Source organism: Lonchura striata, chromosome 12, assembly GCF_050655825.1.
Source record: "Lonchura striata isolate lonStrDom1 chromosome 12, ASM5065582v1, whole genome shotgun sequence".
NCBI lineage: Eukaryota > Metazoa > Chordata > Aves > Passeriformes > Estrildidae > Lonchura > Lonchura striata.
Genome location: NC_140714.1, coordinates 1763127 through 1782744, shown reverse-complemented (window position 1 = coordinate 1782744; position 19618 = coordinate 1763127). Strand labels below are relative to the sequence as shown.

The following is a 19618-nucleotide window of genomic DNA, read 5'->3' as shown; positions in this document are numbered from 1 at the left end:
ATCCCACCCTGTGCATCCCTGGCAGTGCTGTCCAAACACCCCTGGAGCTCTGGCAGCCTTGGGAATGTTCCCATTCCCTGGAGAGGCTGGGCAGTGCCAGCACCCTCCTTTTCCCTGACCTTTTCCTGATCCCAGCCTGACCCTCCCCTGCCACAGCTCAGTGCCAGGGGCTAACTCACCAGTGACCTTCTCAGGGTTTTGTGTGCATGGAGAGCAACCAAAAGCCTGCATTTCAAGAGTGCTGCTCTGTCAGAATCTGTGGTATTGATGATTCCCAGATTGTAGAAAGTCTCTGTCTTTCTGCCCCCTGCCAAAGAAGAAATCATAATTGGTCTGTGCTGGTTTCCAGGTTGTTTATTCTGTTTAACATGTTCTGCTGCCCTGCCCAGCTCTGTCCTGCAGGGCAGCGTGTGGGGCTCTGCCCTCAGTGGGATGTTGCAAACATTCAATACCAGAAACTCCCTGGGCTGCATTTACAATGACGTGCCAATATCTGTCACCTACGTTGGACAGTGTGTCCCCAGCCTGAACCAACAGAAAAATGCCAACACCACAGTGAGACATGGAGGGCATGAAGAAGGAGAAAAAGGACAAGGCACACCCAATTTCCTCCAGCTTGTTGGACCCCTCATCTAGAATCCTAAAATTTTACTTTTGCACCCGTGCCACACTTAATTATTACTTACACCAAACAGAGCTGGTAATTCATCCTGTAAGGTTGAAAACTCTTTTCCATGGGCAGAGATCACAGCCAGTGTCTCTGGGGGCTCTGTCCAGGGGGGCTCCTGACCCCTGCCAGGGTCCCAGGGCAGCCAGAGGGAAGCTCTGGGTTCCCACACTGCTCCTCAGCAGAAATTCCCTTCATGGATGCTCCCAGGACACCCATGGACAGCAAGGTCCTTCCCTCAGGTTCATGCCCTGCTCCTATCAGCAGGAATAGCTTTCCCTGCCACCTGCAAAGACAGCAGAACCAGCCAAGGGCCTTGGGGGCTGCAGGAAATTACCTTCTAAAGGCCCTCCTCCTGTTTTTTCCTTCTGTTTTTTGCTCAGCCCCCTCATTAAAGGCTCGGTGAGGCTCTGCACCTCCACCTGAGGAGCAGAGGTGGTGGCAGGACCTCCCAGGCTGAGCCTGTGCCCGGGGCTGCGGGGACAAGGGCAGCCCCAAGGCAGGGGGCGAGGAGCTGGGGATGGCCAGGAGTCAATCAGCAGCTCCACTAATTGCTAAATTCACTCATTTTCCCACGGCACAAGGAGGAAGGAACCCGAGTAAATTGCTGGGGCGGGTTGTGTGTAACCCTTGGCTCAGGGCAGGTCATGAATCTACAGGCTGGCTTTCACAACTCTCTGACCTCCCCATTTATATTTTTTTTCAAGCAGTAATTTCCTAATTAACGACTTCTCCCCTTTGAAGCCTCGAGCTGCATTTTCTCCTATTCTGATAGCAGCAAAATTATTTATCCCATTTCCTCACGTAGATTTTCACGTTCTGTCCCCCTGAACAAGGGTAAGAACAGAACAATACAGGGAAATACTCAGTTACCCCCTGCCCAGATCAGAGAGGAATTTCTTATCTTTGACACCTGCTGGCAATTAATCCTCTGCATGCTTGAATTTACAATTAGGAGCCCTCCTGTAACAGGATTCAAGCCTGGATCCCAGCTGCCCCCTGCCTCCCCAGGAGCTGCAAGGGGCCAAATCCTGCTCTTATTTTAGGGCATTTAAGGAGGAATTTCTCTCTTACCTCTGGAGCATCCCAGGAGGAATTTCTCCCACTGCAATCGCCATTAAGGGGACACTTGTGCACCCTCAGGGGAACCTCTGATTTTACACACCTTGGGTTTGACAGGAAGATGCTTTTTTGTCCCTGGAGAGACATGAATTTTCCTAAAAAAGCATTTGGATTTGGGGCCGTGTCAGTCCCTCAGTGTCTCTGCAGCAGCCCCACATCAGGCATCCCTCAGAACATCCTTTCCAGCTGATTGTATTTTGAGTTTGTGCTGGAATCTGGAAGGCCAAGCAACCTTCTGCACCATCAAATTAACTCCTGCCCTCCCAAGTGCTCAGTACAGGTTTTCAGCCCAGGCTTTTGTGGGGATATAACAATACCTTGGTTTTGCCCATTTGAAAATATTTCTGTGCCCTATACAGAGTGCCCAGCCTTGCAGAGTGCAGAAAATTGAATAGAAATTCTGCAAAGAACACTGTTCTTTCAAGTGCCAGTGGCATTAGGAGGCCATTTAGTGCTTTAAAGAACACCATTTTATTAAGTATTTCAAAGCAGCTTCCGAGCTATTCTTTCTTATTTTGCTGTTTAAACCTGTAAGTTTGAAAATTAATCATTATAGGACCTTTGATGCAAAAATCTATGAGTAAAATAAATTCTGAGGGCTACTTTCACACTAAGTTATATTAAAACACTCCTTCATGCAACTTACTAATTTAATGCACATCTCAGAAAGTATCTTAAATATCAGCAATAACATTCCACTAAATAAGCCAAACCTCCTGTGGCTTCTCGATTTTTCCACTTTTCACATCTAAGATATTTCTCATGGCTTTCCAGTGACCTTTAAATAAACTTGTGGGGCTATTAATTAGCATGGTGAACAATAGATTCCCATTTCATGGGCAATTTCATGGCCATGGCCCACCAGAGCCAGGCTCTCTGCCATGTGCAGAGTGTCTCCAGCAGAGGCACCTTCCCTGAGAGCACCTCTGGGAGCACCGCTCAGGATGGTTTTCCTCAATTCCTGAGGGCTGAGCTGAATTCTGGCATTGCCATGGGTGAGATCTTGGAGGAAGGGTCTCACCCAGAAGGGGAAAAACACATTTGAAATGTTCACAAGGACAGCAACAAGTCCCCCAGTGCCCGTGGGGACATTTGGGGTGGCACAGGAACCATGGCCCCACCATCCCAGGGAATTCCTCACCTCCCTGTTCCAAGGGTGAGCTCCTCTGATCTCTTCTCAGTTACACTTCCTTTGGGTTTAGAGCAGAATTTCATTTCAAGCAGTCGCTTTGCAGATGGGTCAAAGCAGTTTTTTATCTCTTTTTTTAGGTTTCAAGCAAGGGAAGATGAAATGATGCCCAGGATTGTATTTAAAAATGGACCCTGTTGGTCTGGCATGGGAGATCCCCACAGGGTGGGCAGCCCTGGCACAGGGGTGGCTGTGGCTGCCCCTGGATCCCTGGCAGTGCCCAAGGCCAGGCTGGACAGGGCTTTGGGACACCTGGGACAGTGGGAGGTGTCCCTGCCATGGCAGGTGGCACTGGGTGGGATTTGGGGTCCTTCCAACCCAAACCTCTCTGGGATTTGGAGAGGCTGTATCCCCACAGCTCCCTGGGATGGGAGGAGCAGGGGATGGAAAAGCAGCAGGAAGAGGAGGGCAGGGGGTCAGGGCAATAAACACTTGCTGTTAGTCCAGGAGAGCATTTCTAGGCTCAGTTTTGCCCTGATCTCAGGGGAGGACTTAACTTAGGGACCACAGAAAATATTTAAACAGCAACAACACAAAGAAAGAGGGAAATCGTGAAAGAAGGGTCCATTTGGCAAAAATCCCCAACAAGCCAAGTAGGTAGAAGCTGGGGGCACGGGGCAGGTGCCAGGCAGTTGCCATAGAAACCCATCACTGCAGAGCTCTGGGGCCCAAACACTGCAGCAGGCAGTGATGCCAAGCCTCAGGAAGGGCTGCCCTTCCCACTCCAGCTCAGGAACTGAGTGCAGCTGCCTGGATGGTGCTGCCATTCCTGATTTTCAGTGATTTACAGCCCAGCTTTCATTTGATATCCATATGCTCGCATTTGAGATAACATTATGTGCATCATTTTCTGGGAATACACTTACACCACAGTGCGTTGCATAAAGCAAATAGGGTATTGATGGGAAAGAAATAACAGAATATTAAAGCAAAATCAATAAATGCCTTCAAATCTCATCTCTCAGCCTTGCTTAACTTTGTTTAGGGAGGCAGGGAAGTTCCCAGGAGCTGTGGAGCTGGCCATGCTCCCAGCTGGAACGAGGAGCAGGAAACCTTGGAGAGACAGCAGCACCTTCCTGGTGCATGGGGAAAAAAATAAAACCTAAAGAGAGAAACGGGATTATAACCCAGGGCTATATTAATCAACAATTAGCATTCAGCTGAGCACCTCCACACCAACCAGCTGCTGCCAGCTGTGACACAGCTCAGGCTGGAGGGCAGGCAGAGCAACCACCAACACTGTGCTAATTGTTCAGATAAAAACCTCAGCTCCTTTTGCTTTTTATCAACAGGATTATTAAGTGTCATCTCCCTTTTCCAGGTGGGGAGTGCTGGGCTGGGGGCATACCAGGCTCCTGCTCATTTGAGGTGCAGGAGAAGGTGCTGATGTGAAATATTTTTATATAGGCCAATCCTCTGCCAAAAGTGGGTCCAGAATTAGGTTAGTAAGTCGGTATTTCCACACAAGATGATGTGCCCTGCTTTTCCAAAGTGCTGAGTATCCAGCTCAGAAGTTCCCTTGTGGGGCTTGAAACTTTATTTTTGGCACCTGGTTTTGTTGAGAGACCATCTGTGACAGCCAGCACTCGCTGCCACGTAATTAATGCCAAGTTACATAAGCCATTCATGAATAAGCATTATTTTCCATATATTAAGCTTGCAGAGACAGGCTTCAGAATTGAACTGGTATTTAGCAAGGTAGGCCTCCAAAATTGTCAATTAATGCTCCTTGACATTTTCTAAGTATGTTAATTTATATTAAACCACTGCAGCCAACTCTGCATAAGATAACTCCGAGCCTCAGCCATAAACTAAGAAGAAATATGCAGTTGAGGAGCATTATGGCTGCTCTTTGTCATCTCCCTGACATAATGCACATTGTGTATGCAATGCAGGGAAGATAAACACATATATAAAGCAGGCAATTACCTCAGCTCACACGGACTATCATATTTATGGCCATTTGCAGGGTTGGATGTAATTCATTGACTTTAGGTGCTGGAGTAAATACATCACTCTAACCCCACGGGCCAGGCTATGAAATGCAGGTATCAAGATTTGCTGCCATTTGCTAAGCCACAGAAATCTCCACCCTCCTTCCAAAGTGCTGGTCAGGGAGAGGAATGATGAGAAGAGCTGGGATCAGAGCTGCTGGCTGCCAAGGAACGGCTGGGAATGCAGGCAGGACACAGCAAGGAGAGGGTTAAGTGTGGTAAATCCACAGATTAAAAGTCTTGTTCCTATGAAAGGCAGGTTGAGTGGCACTTGGAGAGGATTATGGCAGGGTCACAGTCTGATCAGCCCGGGGTGGCAGCACAGTCAGAACAGTGCTGCTGTGTGGTGGGACTCGATGATCTTAAAGAGCTTTTCCAACCCAAAGCATTCCATGGTTCCGTGCTTTTGCAAGGAGATGGCCTGGGCTGAGTGCTTTGCTCAGGATCAGGTGCCCACCAGGGGCTCGAGAGGACAGAGCCAAATTCCACATGGATGTGAACACAGCAAGAACAAGGTGGCTCAGCCTGGAGTAGAGAAGGATCCAGAGAGACCTTAGAGCTCCTGAAGGGGCTCCAGGAGAGCTGCAGAGGGACTGGGGACAAGGGATGGAGGGACAGGGCACGAGGAATGGTTCCCACTGCCTGAGGGCAGGGATGGATGGGAGATTGGGAATTGTTCCCTGGCAGGGTGGACAGGTCCTGGCACAGCTGGGGCTGCCCCTGGATCCCTGGTAGTGCCAAGGACAGGCTGGACACTGGGGCTGGAGCACCTGGGACAGGGGAAGGTGTCCCTGCCATGGCAGGGGTGGCACTGGGTGGGCTTTGAGGTCCCTCCAAACTCAAACAGTTCTGGGATTCTCTGATCACGCTCACCTGAGCCCAGCCAAGGGGCAGAGCTTGCAGGGCCACAGACCTGGCAGGAATTGGGCACTTTGGTGCCCTGAGTCAGAGCCACTTCCAGCCTGGGATAAGGACAGGGCCTGCATTTCTCAGACTCTTTGCCCATTAAAATTGCCACTCCTATTGTACAGAGCATATGACTAACGAGGGGCAATTAAAGCCCAATTCCTCTTCCCCCCACCCCGTGCTCGCTGCAGGCGCTCAGCACACAAATGTGCCACTTGCATTTGCTGCCATTTCACAGCCGGTTTCATCTGATGTGAAATGGGGAAGGCAGTAAAGAATCAAATCAGAAAAACCATTTAACCTCCCAGATTATGAGAGGATATATCACTCAAAATGCAGCACTTCCCAGATCCTCAGTTAAACCAGAATCAGCCAGGATGACTTGAATCCCAAAGACATCCAGGCTGTAGAGACACGGAGCTGTGACCTGACAGCACAGGGAGCTGGAGATGGATGTTCAGTAAATGTAGTTTTCAAAGGATATTCCCAGAAATTGGAAACATTTTGCAGTTATATCTCCAACAATCACAGTCTATTCTATTCCATAACCAATATGAGCGATTACTTGAGGATATATAACAAATGCAAAATGCTTTAAAAAAAGATTTTGAGAGTGATAAAAAGATGAATTACACAAGCACAGCAAAAAAAAACAAAAAGAGAAGGGCTGCTCTACAGGAAACAGAGCCGATCCCTTCCTGTTTTATTGCTTTGGGAAAGGAAAAAGGGGGGATAAATTAAGCACTTCATTCTGTAAGTAAGTTTTAAGGTAATCTGATTACAACAGCTCCCAGTAGCACCATTCCAGAGCAGCAAAGGATAAAATCAATAATGAACATCAACATTTCCATTTTGTTTAGTGGCTCTGTAATTGAGCCATGAGAATCTGCCTTTCACTCAGGGCTTGGCCGAGGGAGGGCCAGGACTACCCCAAGTGGGATTGCTCCAGGAATTACTCATTTACTGCTGAACAAAGAACACCACGGCTCCAAAGGTGATACAGGTTGGGATCCTGTCCCATCCATGTAGAAATTTCAGGAATAAGGATTTCCATGGGATCCTGCCCTATCCAACCCTCCAGCAATGAGGATTTTCATGGGAGCCTGTCCCATCCATGTTGCAACTTTCAGGAATGAGGATTTCCATGGGATCCTGCCCCATCTGTGTCCAACCCTCCAGGAATGAGGATTTCCATGGGATCCTGCCCTATCCATGTCCAATCCTCAGAAATGAGGATTTCCATGGGATCCTGCCCTATCCATGTCCAATCCTCAGGAATGAGGATTTCCATGGGATCTTGCCCTATCCATGTCCAACCCTCCAGCAATGAAGATTTCCATGGGATCCTGTCCCATCCATGTCCAACCCTTCAGAAATGAGGATTTCCATGGGATCCTGCCCTGTCCAACCCTCCAGGAATGAGGATTTCCATGGATCCTGTCCATCCATGTCCAACACTCCAGGAATGAGGATTTCCATGGGATCCTGCCCTGTCCAACCCTCCAGCAATGAAGATTTCCATGGGATCCTGTCCATCCATGTCCAACCCTTCAGGAATGAGGATTTCCATGGGATCCTGCCCGTGGGAGAGGAGGGAAGGGCTGTGTGACAGCAGAGCCATCAGGAGGGACAGATCACAACAGGCAGCAGTCTGGAGGCTGTAAAAATGAATGAGTTGTTTCACTGGGTCTGATGTGGTCGTATCATCTGTAAATTATCTACCCAGCCATTTTTCCAGTTAGCCATTATTCTGTCAGGCCAAGGGCTGCCAATTCCATCCCTCCCAACCATATGCATGGCTGTAAACCTTAAAAGCAGCTGTCTCCAAAGCAAGCCGGTTCGGGAAGAATAGGAAAACAAATTACATAAAAGCAGATTAACTTCTCTTTAACTTCCTTTAAAATATTTCTTCCCCATGGCTTTGGTAATCCCATTTTTTAAGGGAATTTGGTCTCTTTATTTGTTATTCTTATCAGTGTGACTTGAATTTAAAGCTTTATGCTTCGTGTTTCTGCCCAGGGACCTGTTGTGATGATAATCCTCAGGCTTTTCCACGGTGGGAATGGCTCTTTGAGCAGTTTTCCGTCTCCTGCACTGATATTTCCTATGAGACAAAGCCAGGGAATGCTTGGTACCTTCAGCTGAAGCTCCTCAGTGGACAGCAGCAATTTTTGGAGGTTCTTGGGGGTTTTATTGTTTCCTCTTTTAACTTTGGACTGCTTGGATATGTGGCGTTCACCTGCCCAGAGGAGCTGTGGCTGCCCCTGGATCCCTGGCAGTGCCCAAGGCCAGGTTGGACAGGGACTGGAGCAGCTGGGACAGAGCCAGGTGTCCCTGCCATGGCCAGAGTGGAACTGGATGAGGTTTAAGGTCCTTCCAGCTAAAATCAGTGTGGGATCCTGTGATCCCCAGCCCACAGATGGGCAGCTGAGGCACCAAACGGGCACCACGGGCTTGATGGAGCAGGATCAGCCCTGTGTGGTACCCAAGGGCAGCGTGACCACCTCAGTGGGCAGCTGTGGCTGCTGTTCCACTGCCAAAATCCCACTGGGAAGGGCTCTGCAGAGCACAGGAGCCTTGAGCAAGGAGCCAGGAACCCACCCTGGGAAAATCGTGTGTGGCGTGGGAGGAGAGGCAGATTGGTCCTTGGGGACAGCAAGAGATCAGAGAATTAAAACTGAATGAGCTCCCTGTGCCCTCTGCAATTAAAGGGGACTTGAAAGAGTTTCAATTTGGTGATATCATTAATTTCCCCTGCTCCTCCTCGCTCCCACTGCAGTTCAGAAGAGTCCTCCACTGTTTATTGACTGAGTGATGAAAGACTGAGCTGAAGAGACCCAAGAAAAGGAAAGTTTAAAAAGTTTTCAGCCCTTTCATCAGTTCTTTAAACAATGTTCAGAAAAACATGAGAGACAGGCTGTGCTTGAGAGAAATGTTGTAATGAAAGCTGCGTGCAGTGGGCTTTGCTGTCCAAATGTGACTCGAATACTCGCAGCCCGATGGCGTGTGAAGATTTACTTGGCAATTTTGTCACAAACAAGGCTGTTAAGAAACACATTTATACTTGCCCGGCTCTTTCCCTTATTTGCTAAGGAGAAAAACTGCTCTGGTGCACCAGCCAGGTAGGAAATGCTGCATATGAGTTTAAAAATTAATGTATGTGCACACATATCTGGCAGGAGTGCAAGGATCTCAGTGAGTATGGGTCCTATGTGTCAAGCACCTCCTAAATAAAACCTGCTGCAGAGCACCCCACACTCAAATATTTCCACAGATTTCTTCCCTGTGTTTCTTCTTTTGTAATTCCTTGCACTCTTGTCCTGTAGCTGGAAGGAAACTGAGTCTTGATCACCCCCAGGATGGTCCTGTAGGTGATGGGAGCAGCAGAGGGATGGGGTTCCACACCAACAGCCCAGCTGGTGTAAAATGTCCTTGTCTGGAATTGCTGCCAAGTCTGATTTTCCACAAAATCCCAGAATGTTTTGGGTTGGGAGGGACCTTAAAGATAATCCAGTTCCAACTCCTGCCAGGAACTAAAAGGATGATTGGGATCCTTGGTGCAGGAAGGGTTAACATGAGAATCCAATTAGAATGAAATCCTAATTATTTCAGCAATCAAAAGCAGTGACTCACCTTATGATGGAGCCAACAGATGCCATCAGCACAGACATTTTCCTTGTTTATTTTCTTGTCTTCTCAGACTGGGAGGAGAACGTGGGGGATCCCATTCCTGGCCATCTGGCATTAGTGTGAAAAATACAGTGTGAGATACTCCACAGTTGTCTCAGCAACTCCCTTCTGGATGACAAATTCCCATGTTCTTGTGACAGCTTTGGTTTTTTCCAGGCTCTGCCCACCCGTGACAAAACCTCAGGAGATCTGTCCATTTACAACCCCAGCCTCAATCAGCCCATACTGAGACCCAAGAAAAGGCTCTGCCTTATGAAAACTGAATAATTGTTGGTCAGAACTGAGAATTCCAAGCACTGGGGTCGCAGGTGGTGAGGCTGGTGCTGATGACGGGCTCGCTGAGGGCTGCCCCGTGGGACTCCGGTGCTGGCAGGCGATGCTGTGATGATCCCTGACCATCAGGGACAAGCCCAGATTTGGCTGGCTGTGCTGCCTTTTTGCACCTTCCCAGGCAGAACAAACTCGGCCCCAGTGTGGTGTCAGCACACGGAGACCCCACTCTCTGCAGAGTGAAAGCTGGGTGACCGAGGCGCTGAGTGACCGAGGCCAGCCCGAGGTGACGTTTCAGGCACCATGCTCCCCTTGGGCCTGCAGCTGCCTCCAGGACACTCTGCATTTATCTCAGAAAGACTGAAGAATGAGAAGCAGCTCCCATCCCAATTCCCTTCTCCTTGTCTCCCTCAAAGCTGCCCTGGACACCGAGGAGGCAGCTGTGGGAGCCTGACGAGCCCCGCGTGCCCAAGAGCTGTCTCCTAGCAATAGGGAAGATGTAAAAGCCTCAAAACAACTCCTCCTTCCATTTCTTGTCAGTGACTCACGCTGTATTTGGGGTTGGGTTAGGATTTTTGTCCTGGCTGTCTTACAGCAAACCCACTCAGCCTGCACATGTGGGGTGAAACGAGGGTTGGAAATTTGAGAGCCCAGGAACATCCCAGGTGCTCCCACAACCTGGGAGCAGCTCGCAGCCTGCTGGCACATGAGAAGAAGCTGTGGCAGCTGTGAGGATTTGCAGTTACGAGGTGTTTTGTACAACCTGAGCAGGGAAACCACCAACTCTGCTCGCTCTGTCCCACCAACACTCAGCAGATGCTTTGCAAAACAGAGGGAAAATGGTTTTGGATGTGTTTAGTGTGTGGAAATTGGGAATAACCACATTCAGGGTGATGGAGTGATACGGTCTGAAATGATGGAAGGTGCTGTCTGGCCTGACAGGGGTTTTAGCAGCAGTGCTGAATAAAAAAGGAGCAGGTTTCCTGTTCTGCTGTTGGATTTACACCATCCCACCACCAAGCTGTCATGAAGGACTGTGGAATTGTCCAGGACATAAATATTTAAAACCAAACACACAGCTAAATGGCCAGATCCCAGCCCTAGAAGTACCTAGACATCTTTCTAATCTCCCCCATTATTTTCTTATCTTTTTCTTTTCCTGAATAATCCTCGCCCTCGACTTCTGATTGAAAAAATACCTAAAAATAGTTGTGGAGAAGAACTCTAATGAATTATGCAATGGACATATGCTCTCACATCAAATCTTGATGTTTACTTTATCTGATGTCATGCAGAAGACGGAAGGCTGGGACTGTGCTGGGAATGATCCCAGCTCTGCAGTGGGATTCTAGGTCACACCCCTCCATCCCTGCTCAGGCGTGGGAGCACCTGGGAGAGCAGATGGCTGGACAATGTAGCTGTGGCTGGTGGTTTAATTTTCCTGGATTAAGGAGCAAGGACTGTGCAAGGAGTTTGATTTGCTAAAGATGCAGCAGCAACCCTGGCACAGGAAAACCTTCCCCAGCTCCGAGGCTGAGCCGCCTTCTCACAGAGATTCTGGTAGTACTGCAAATCTCCAGGCAACTCATCCACCAGTCACTTCTAGTTATTGCCATTTTTATTGCTTATCTCTAAGAAATATCCAGCCAAAAAAAGAGAAAATTTAAAATCTACCTTCCAGCCACGCAAAGCGTGAAGCGCCTTGTCCTGAAGTGACTGTAAAAAGGGGGAGAACAAAGAAACAAAGATCCTTCCTTTGTTTTGTAATTCCATCTGACTGCTTCTCCTCACCACTGTGAATCAGCAGATTTCAGACCTGCTGGCTCCAAACCAAGGCTGCTTCCAGAACATCTTCATCCAGCATGGCCCGATGCAGCAGGAACCTGCAGCTCCTGCTGCTGCTCTGGCCCAGGTGAGCTGGCTGCCAGCCACCTCAGCAGCTCCTGCTCCCAGCCCTGCTCCCAGACACAGCTGGAGCTCCTCAGCAGCTCACAGCTGGCAGCACCAAGCCCTAAGAACCCTTAATCACGACAACCATCTCCCACCAGGAGTTTTTGAGGCTGAACTTGGACAAATCTTGTCCTGAGCAGTAAATAAAGAATAAGTGTGGTACTGGAGAAAGAATTGCTAACTTTAACAGCTTCAGTCTGGCAGGGATTAATTAGCCAACAACAATAAAAAAAACCCAACTATTTCAGAGATGGGGGGAAATTAATTCCAAGTATAACTGCATTGCCTTCCACTGAAATCCATTAGGAGGGGATTTAGCCCAGCGTGGGTGCACAACATATCACTACAAACTCATCCCTAAACCCACATGGACAGATGTGAAGATTACCACGAGGGGTCTGAGATTTAGAATTCATAAATGAATTTCTTGTTTCTCTATAGAGGGGCATAGCAGGATTATGTGGAGAAAATTACACATTCTTGTATTGAATTTTAGTTAGGAGCAGCTTCGAGATAAAATTAACCAGAGTAGTGAATGGATTATAATAAAACAACACTGATACTAAAATAAAAAGGAAATTACTCTCTTACTTTCACACCTATCAAATTTAGAGGAAGGAGAAACCTACGGAAGCACTGTGTGTATTATCAGGACAGTCAATGAGACATGAAACAAGGACGAACTCCATTTGCCTGGGCAAAAAGCCCAGCTTGGAAGTAATTGCTGTAGTGGTGTAGCAGCTGCAGATATAGCCAGATCAAATCCAAAGATCAAACGCTTATTTCATTTTGATAAAAGTCATTAAACCACAAATCAACTCACTCTGGAGTACAGTCAGGAAATAGCTCTGTATATACCATCTGCACATAACTCTCCCTAATAAATTAAAGCAGTGACAACAGATTTCTTTTGTGAAATCCTCAAACTTATATTTCATTAAGTATCAACATTTCTCATTTGGATTTTGTTCAGGAGATAAGCCCCTGCACCGTGTTTCCAAGCAGAGCAGAGGATTTCTGGGCTGTGCTGGGTCCTGGCAGCTCAGGGCCAGGCTCAGAGCACGACTCAGCCCTTGGCCTCTGCGCCTGGAGGAAGGCACAAATTGAAATATTCTTCTGAAAACTAATATAAGGGCACAACTGTTGGACTTTCCTAATAAAACCCAATCACACTGAATTCCTATATATTAATGGATTCTCTGTCTGTGCTATGCCTGGAGATGTTCTTACTTCAAGTAAAGAAGGGAGTCAGTCCCTCAGGAGACTGAGGCAAAGTCAGGCTACCACAGGTGATGATATGAAAAATGACATTTATGCTGCAGGAATTTAATTAGACTGAGAAAGAACTTGTAGTAAAGATGTCACAATAACTCAAGACAAAATGAAAATCAGTCCAAAGACCTTCAATCCCTAATTAGTTTGGGAATAGTAGATTAAAGATAAACTTAGAAAAATTGGTGGAGTGACTGGCTATTAGAGGCCACGAGAATGGAGGATGTCACCTTAGATTTTTCATTTTTTGATGCTTTTCATAAAGACCAAGTGTAGAAAAGAAAATCTAAAATCCAGGAGCTGATTTATTTCTTCAAGAGATCAAACACTTTTGTTTTTAATGAACCCAATGGCAGCCACAAGCCTTGGTTGTTGACACTGATTTTTTTTCCCTGAAATAATGAGCTGCGTGACACCTTGGTTATATATGGAAAACAGCAACTCTGTGTACGAACAACATTCAACTTCTGTGTACTGCTGTTTGAAAAGCAAGGGAAAAAAGGTCTTTCTGATCATCCACAATAAGTTATTTTCTCCGTGCTGGCTTGTTCTGTTCAAGACAAATGAAAGGAATAACAAAGCAGGATGTTCACAAAAGAACCAGGAAGATTTTTGAGCTTGGTGATTGATCTGGATGTGTTCACATTTAGGCAGGAAGAAAGAAAAGGAGTTTATGCAAAACATTTTGCAGTCGCCACTAAATAGATTTTAAAGCTTTTGTGATTCTGGTGGAGTTTTTCCAGCTGAGCCCTCATGTCCTACCTGGCTTTGGGGTGCTGATGTCCTTTGTGTCAGGGGTATCTGGCTGTTTCACCCCCTCTGTGCCAGCAGCAAATTCCTGCTGATTTCCAGCTCCCAGCACAGCCATGGAATCATGGCATGCTTTGGGTTGGAAGGTGTGACATTCACATGAGAATTATTCACACAATTCTGTCTCTCAGGAGAAGCACAGAGAGAAGAAGAGGAAACAATCTTTATCTCTGCTCCTTGGTTCTGCCCATGTGGAGATTGTTCACCTGCAGTGATGCTGGGCTGGATTCTGGGGAAGTTGTTTGGGGTCAATAACCAGAGATTGTTCACCTGCAGGGATGGCTGGGCTGGATTCTGGTGAAGTTGTTTGGGGTCAGTGACCAATAGGATCCAGCTGGGTTGGACTCTCAGCAGAGTCACGAGTTTGAGTTAAATAAATGGGTAAGTAAGAAGTGAATGTGTAGAATAGGATAGTATCTCTTTAAATAGTATATTAATGTAATATAGCATAGTTTTAATAAAGCTATCCTTCAGCCTTCTGATCTGGAGCAGACATCATAATTTCTTCCCTGGGTCCAGGGTTTGTCACATTTTCCTATAGGAAGGGTCCTTAAAGGTCATGTCATTCCATCCCCCTGCCACCTCCCAGGCTGCTCCAAGCCCCATCCAACCTGGCCTTGAGTATTTCCAATATATTGACCAAGCAAAAATAAAAGGCACACACGTGGGTCATTCAAAACCCTCATTTTATGCTCCTGTTAAAGGAAAAGACCTGAAGGAGGAAGCAGATGGAAATCCTGGGAAGAGGCCATCCTGACCAGGGGATTTTCTCTCTGTGGCTCTCTGAATTCTCCCTAATTCCCATGAATTCTCTCCCTGACTTAGGCAAGAAAAGCAAGTCAGGGAACTGGCCCATCCTTCATTCTTCAGATGTATTCACTTGAACAAAAAGAAAGGAAAACAAAACACAGGAAAGACAGCCATGTCCTGTCTGCCTGGCTTGGAGAAGGTGCCTCACCCTGCACCCCACATGTTGTTAAATCTATCACACACTGCATCTTCTTCTATTTTATCCCAAGTGAAACAGACCCAGCCAATCAGGGAAACTCAAAACTGGGAAGAAAATACATCTACGAGGAAAAGAAGTATCATTACATAGCTTGTACACATGGTAACAGCATTAACAGAGGCTGTTTTGTGTTGTCATTCAGCTGCATCCCTGCTTGAAATAATTCCTTCAAACACAACCTAGAACATGGATATAGTGCATAGAGGAAAACAGGAGCTATCCAAAACCTGCATCCCGAGTGCCAAATTTATTGAGTTGCTTTTTATTTTAAATTTCATGCAACCCTATCAATCCTCATTTCTGCTCTAAAGCATTTCCCACGGCTGTGCCAGAGCCCTTCCTGCACATCGTGTCCCTGAGAACACCCTCAGTGCCTCATCACCACAAACCCACCGTGCTTGAAACAAAATCCTGCGCTCTAGAGCTGCCCATCTTCCAAAATTCCTCTCTTTGACCTTCCTCAAGGGCAAGGCTGTTCCCCCCATGTGCAGGGCAGTGTGAGATGCTGCTCTCAGCCTTGCAGAGCATATGGTGCTCCCCACGCCGTGCCCAGGACCAGGGCCCTGGCTGGCCTCGGGCTGTCTGGGCAGGTGCAGCACAGGCTGCTGCTCTGCTGCTGATTCCTGCTCGTTAGTCACTCTCCCCATCCCCTCCTCGGCTCCAGGCATGCTGTTCTCCTCTTTGCTGGAGTGTTAAACCCACGTAGGAAAGGCATCCTTCAAAACGTTCAATCTGTCAGGCTTTGCTTTCGACCTTCTGCAGGGTCATTGAATAGTTTGGGTTTGAAGGGACTTCTGAAGTCATCTACCCAACCACCAAAATAGGTCAAAATAGGTTTTTGAAAGTTTATCCAAACATTTTTCATTATGAAGGAGGGGTAAATTGCATTACACACAACAGCAGGCTGAAAATCTGCTTGAATTTTTTGAGTCCGATTCCCACAGGCAGGGAGAAGAGGGATTTTTATCTCACCAGCACTTCAGGCTGATGACACTTCCTTTAAATCTCACTTAGTTCGGTTTCTTCATTAGAACAAGAGAGATTTCTGAGTGGGGAGTGAGCGACACCCAGGTCAGGGCTCCCCAGCAGCCTGCTGCCAGTGGCAGGAGGGGATGGGCTGTGCAGGAAGCTCAGCAGGATGGAGAAAACCACAATTCTTGCATGGGGAGCAGGCAGGGAAGAGGGCAACCACGGCAGATGGCAGAGCTGAGGCAGCACCCATGGCTCGTGCTGCATGACAAGCTGTCAGCATCTCTGGGAACAGCAACCCTATAATTACACACACACATCCCTCAGCACGGCTCCCTGCCTGGAGAATCCCTCCCCACAGCCCCCTCAGAGGCTCAAAAAGAAGGGTGTCACACTGCTGCCTTGATGGGCTTACCTAAAAACAGAGCCTAAACAAAATCAAGGGAATAAAAAGCAGGTTTTTTGGTTTTGGTTTTTTTTAAGGATATTCAGGGCATGCAAAGCCCTGCAGGGGCTACACCCAAAAATGTACCACGGGTCATGGGTTTTTATTATTTTATAAGTTTGGTCCATTTGCATATTGGGGGTGAATCTCTCAATTCCAGCTGCAGGTAATGAAGTCACTGACCCCAGGTTTGCTCCCCCAACTCACTTTTGTTCCCATCTCTGGCCTTGACTGCCAGGCCTGGAGAGGAATTGTTGTGTCTGCCCCAAATGGGGAAGCAGCAGCTCACACTGAGTGTGGAGTTTGGAGTTACACACTGAAGAACTGCAGGAGTACAAACAGATAGAAAATAGAAAAGCCGAAATCCTGAGGCATCAACACCACCGAGGTGCACTGGGCAAAGCTCTGAGAGGGGAGAGGAGCTTGTGCTGGGCTGGCCAGACCAGCCCTGCCCCGTCCCTGCCTGGACCCAGGGGCTCTGCCCTGCCACCTCCCTCACCCCATCTCATCACTCAGCCAACACCGAGAGCACCTCTGAAAGCCCAGCACACACAGATCTTCTATTTTAACGTCAAGGTCCGAGTCAGAGCAGAGAGTTTAGAGTTTACTCTATTTAAGATCTATAAAATTAATTACTGGTCGCTTGATAAAATAAATTGACCCTATAATAAGGTTTCTAAAAATGCAATTGGTGTAGTTTGTTGAATTACATTTGTACACAAGTAGCAAGTTCTTCCCTGCCTTACACCTTCCCTAATGCTCTCCTCAGTGAGTATAAGGCTGGCAGAATTTAACCTCTAATATAAAAGTGGCATGCACTTATTTCCCTGGGGAACTGACCCAATCCAGAGCCTATTTATAGCCTATTTATAGCACTTTCAAAAATAAATCCTGAGGCAAGAGAGTAAAATGCTGTTAGGAAAGGCTATATTTGTTGATAAAACTATGAAAAAAAAAAAAAAGTAATATAGCTGTGTGTTCCCATCCAAAGTTACTTTCAGTGGGTGTTGTAAATTTTATATTGTTACTAAAACTGTGTAACTCGGAAGTAAAGTGGGCCTGAAATCCCAGAACTGTTTGGGTGGGAAGGGACCTTAAATCCCACCCAGTGCCACCCCTGCCATGGCAGGGACACCTCCCGCTGTCCCAGGTGGCTCCAAGCCCTGTCCAGCCTGGCCCTTGGCACTGCCAGGGATCCAGGAGCTTCTCTGGGCACCTGTGCCAGGGCTGCCACCCTCCCAGGGAATAATTCCTGCCCAAAATCCATTCCCCTTTGTCCTGTCCCTCCGTGCCCTTGTGGAATGCTGCACAAGCTCCCTGCTGGACCAGCCCAGCCCTGAGCTTTCCCTCCCTCTGTGACCTGCAGGACTGGAGGCCACGGCTCAGGACCCGCTCTGATGGCCCCAAGGCAATCCTGCAGAGGGTGGTGGCTCCGAGCCAGCTGGGATGGCAGCAGGGATGTTTCCCAGAGCCGTGACACAGCAGGAGGAGGATGGGGACACACTCTGCATCTGTGACAGCAGCCCTGCAGAAGTCCCTGTTGGGGGGAAGGAGCTGGCTCGCTCCAAGCCAGCAGCCAGCACGGACAGTCAGGCAGCAACAACAGAGTGAAGTTATTTGGCAACACAGATGGGCCCTGAGTCATTTCTTGGATCTGTCTCCAAACACAGTGTGACAGTCAGAGCTACAGTCGGGCTTTGGAAGAGCTTGGCAAGGAGCAGACAGTGATAAATGTGCCAAATATCCTCTGACCTTCTAACTGTCCCGTTTTCCCATGGCTGTGTCCTGCCTGTGGCTGCAGTTGCCATCAGCTGAGCCCACAGCGCAGCAGAGATCACTTCAGTTACTGGTCTGGAGTGGTTTTATTCCAAAAAATCTAGGATACTTGAGGAAAGCTCACTTGGAGCTGACTCACTGAATAATCTTTCAGAATCACATCCGCGTTTGGCCTGGAGCAGAGGAAAGATTAGAAATTCCCCATCTCTGATTCTCATGAATACAGATTTCCATGCATTCATCAGTGCCCATGGCACTGCTCTGCCCGTGCCACGCTGCAGCTGGAAGTGCAGGAGGAGGGATCACAGGGAATGTTTGCCCATTATGGGAACCCCTGGCCTGGTTCAGGGGTCCCATATGGTGGAAAAGTCTCTCCTCTAGCCCGAGCTTCCACAGAAAGGCTCAGCAGTCTCTGTTGTTGGTCTCAAGGCAGTTTATTGCAAGTTATCTCAAAGATTTTCTTCTGGGGCTGCTGTGGTTTGCTCAGAGCTCAGGCAGAGGCACACACACACCCTGACATCCTCTCTGACCCCGACTGCTTCTTCTCTCCCACCCAGGGCTGCTGCTGTCTTTGATATGGGACATTACGTGTTACATGGGTACAGTTTTCCCCAATGCCTATTACCTATATTAAATGGTGATTTTCTATCTTTTATATGTACATTACGTGTGACATGGTTACAGTTTATCCCAATGCCTATTACCTATATTAAATGGTGATTTTCTATCTTTTATATGGTACATTACGTGTTACATGTTCACAGTTTTTCCCAATGCCTATTACCTATATTAAATGGTGCTTTTCTATCTTTTCTATGGTACATTACGTGTTACATGTTTACAGTTTCTCCCCAATACCTCCTACCTATGTTACAAAGTGCTTTTCTACTCTAAACCAATCCATAAGTGCCAGCATCACCAAGAACATGGAGGTGAGGAAGAAGAAAGAGGAAGAACAGGATCAGCCCACTTTCCTCCATCATAGAACTTCTGAACCCCATGTACAAAGTAAAAACCCCCCTGTACAAGTGCTAAAAGCCCCCCGTACAATACTAAAAAATTTTCCCTTCTACTTTGTAACTATTTCTACTATAATATCTAACCCTTTGTGACTGCTTGTTCCACCTTCAAAGTTGGTAACTCATTCCATGGCTCAAACCCAAAATCACAGCTGTTTCCAGCTGCTTGCCAGAGTCTCAAATGCTTCTGACCAAGGCCTGGAACCACTAAAAATGTCTGAGGGACATTCTGAGTTCCTACAGCCCGTGGGAAGCATCCCAGCCTCAGGAGCCAGTCACGGGGGACACGGGATGGGGACAGCCAGGAGGGAAGAGACGTCCTTTCAGAAAGAACCACAATCCTTTCATTCTCTGCCTGTTTCTCTGGAGAGCTGGGAGTGTTTGTCCCCTTTCATTCTCCCTGCTAACTTTTATCAGCAGAGAAAAGCAGGCAGGAGTGACACCGGAGCAGAGCAGCTTCTCTGTGCCAGCAAAGCGAGACTCAAAGTCATGGCGCCGACTTCCTGTGATGAAATATTGATCCAAGACTC

General features: G+C 47.7%; 1 long non-coding RNA gene across 1 annotated transcript in view; it reads right to left on the bottom strand.

Moving 5' to 3' along the window:
• Window positions 1–19618, bottom strand: part of LOC144247000 (uncharacterized) — a 117447-nt gene that overhangs the window by 16358 nt on the left and 81471 nt on the right. The window contains exons 8-9 of the long non-coding RNA XR_013340719.2: window positions 9512–9616; window positions 1742–7982 (exon numbers count right to left, since the gene is read on the bottom strand). This is a non-coding gene — a long non-coding RNA (uncharacterized LOC144247000). The remainder of the gene's footprint in view (window positions 1–1741; window positions 7983–9511; window positions 9617–19618) is intronic.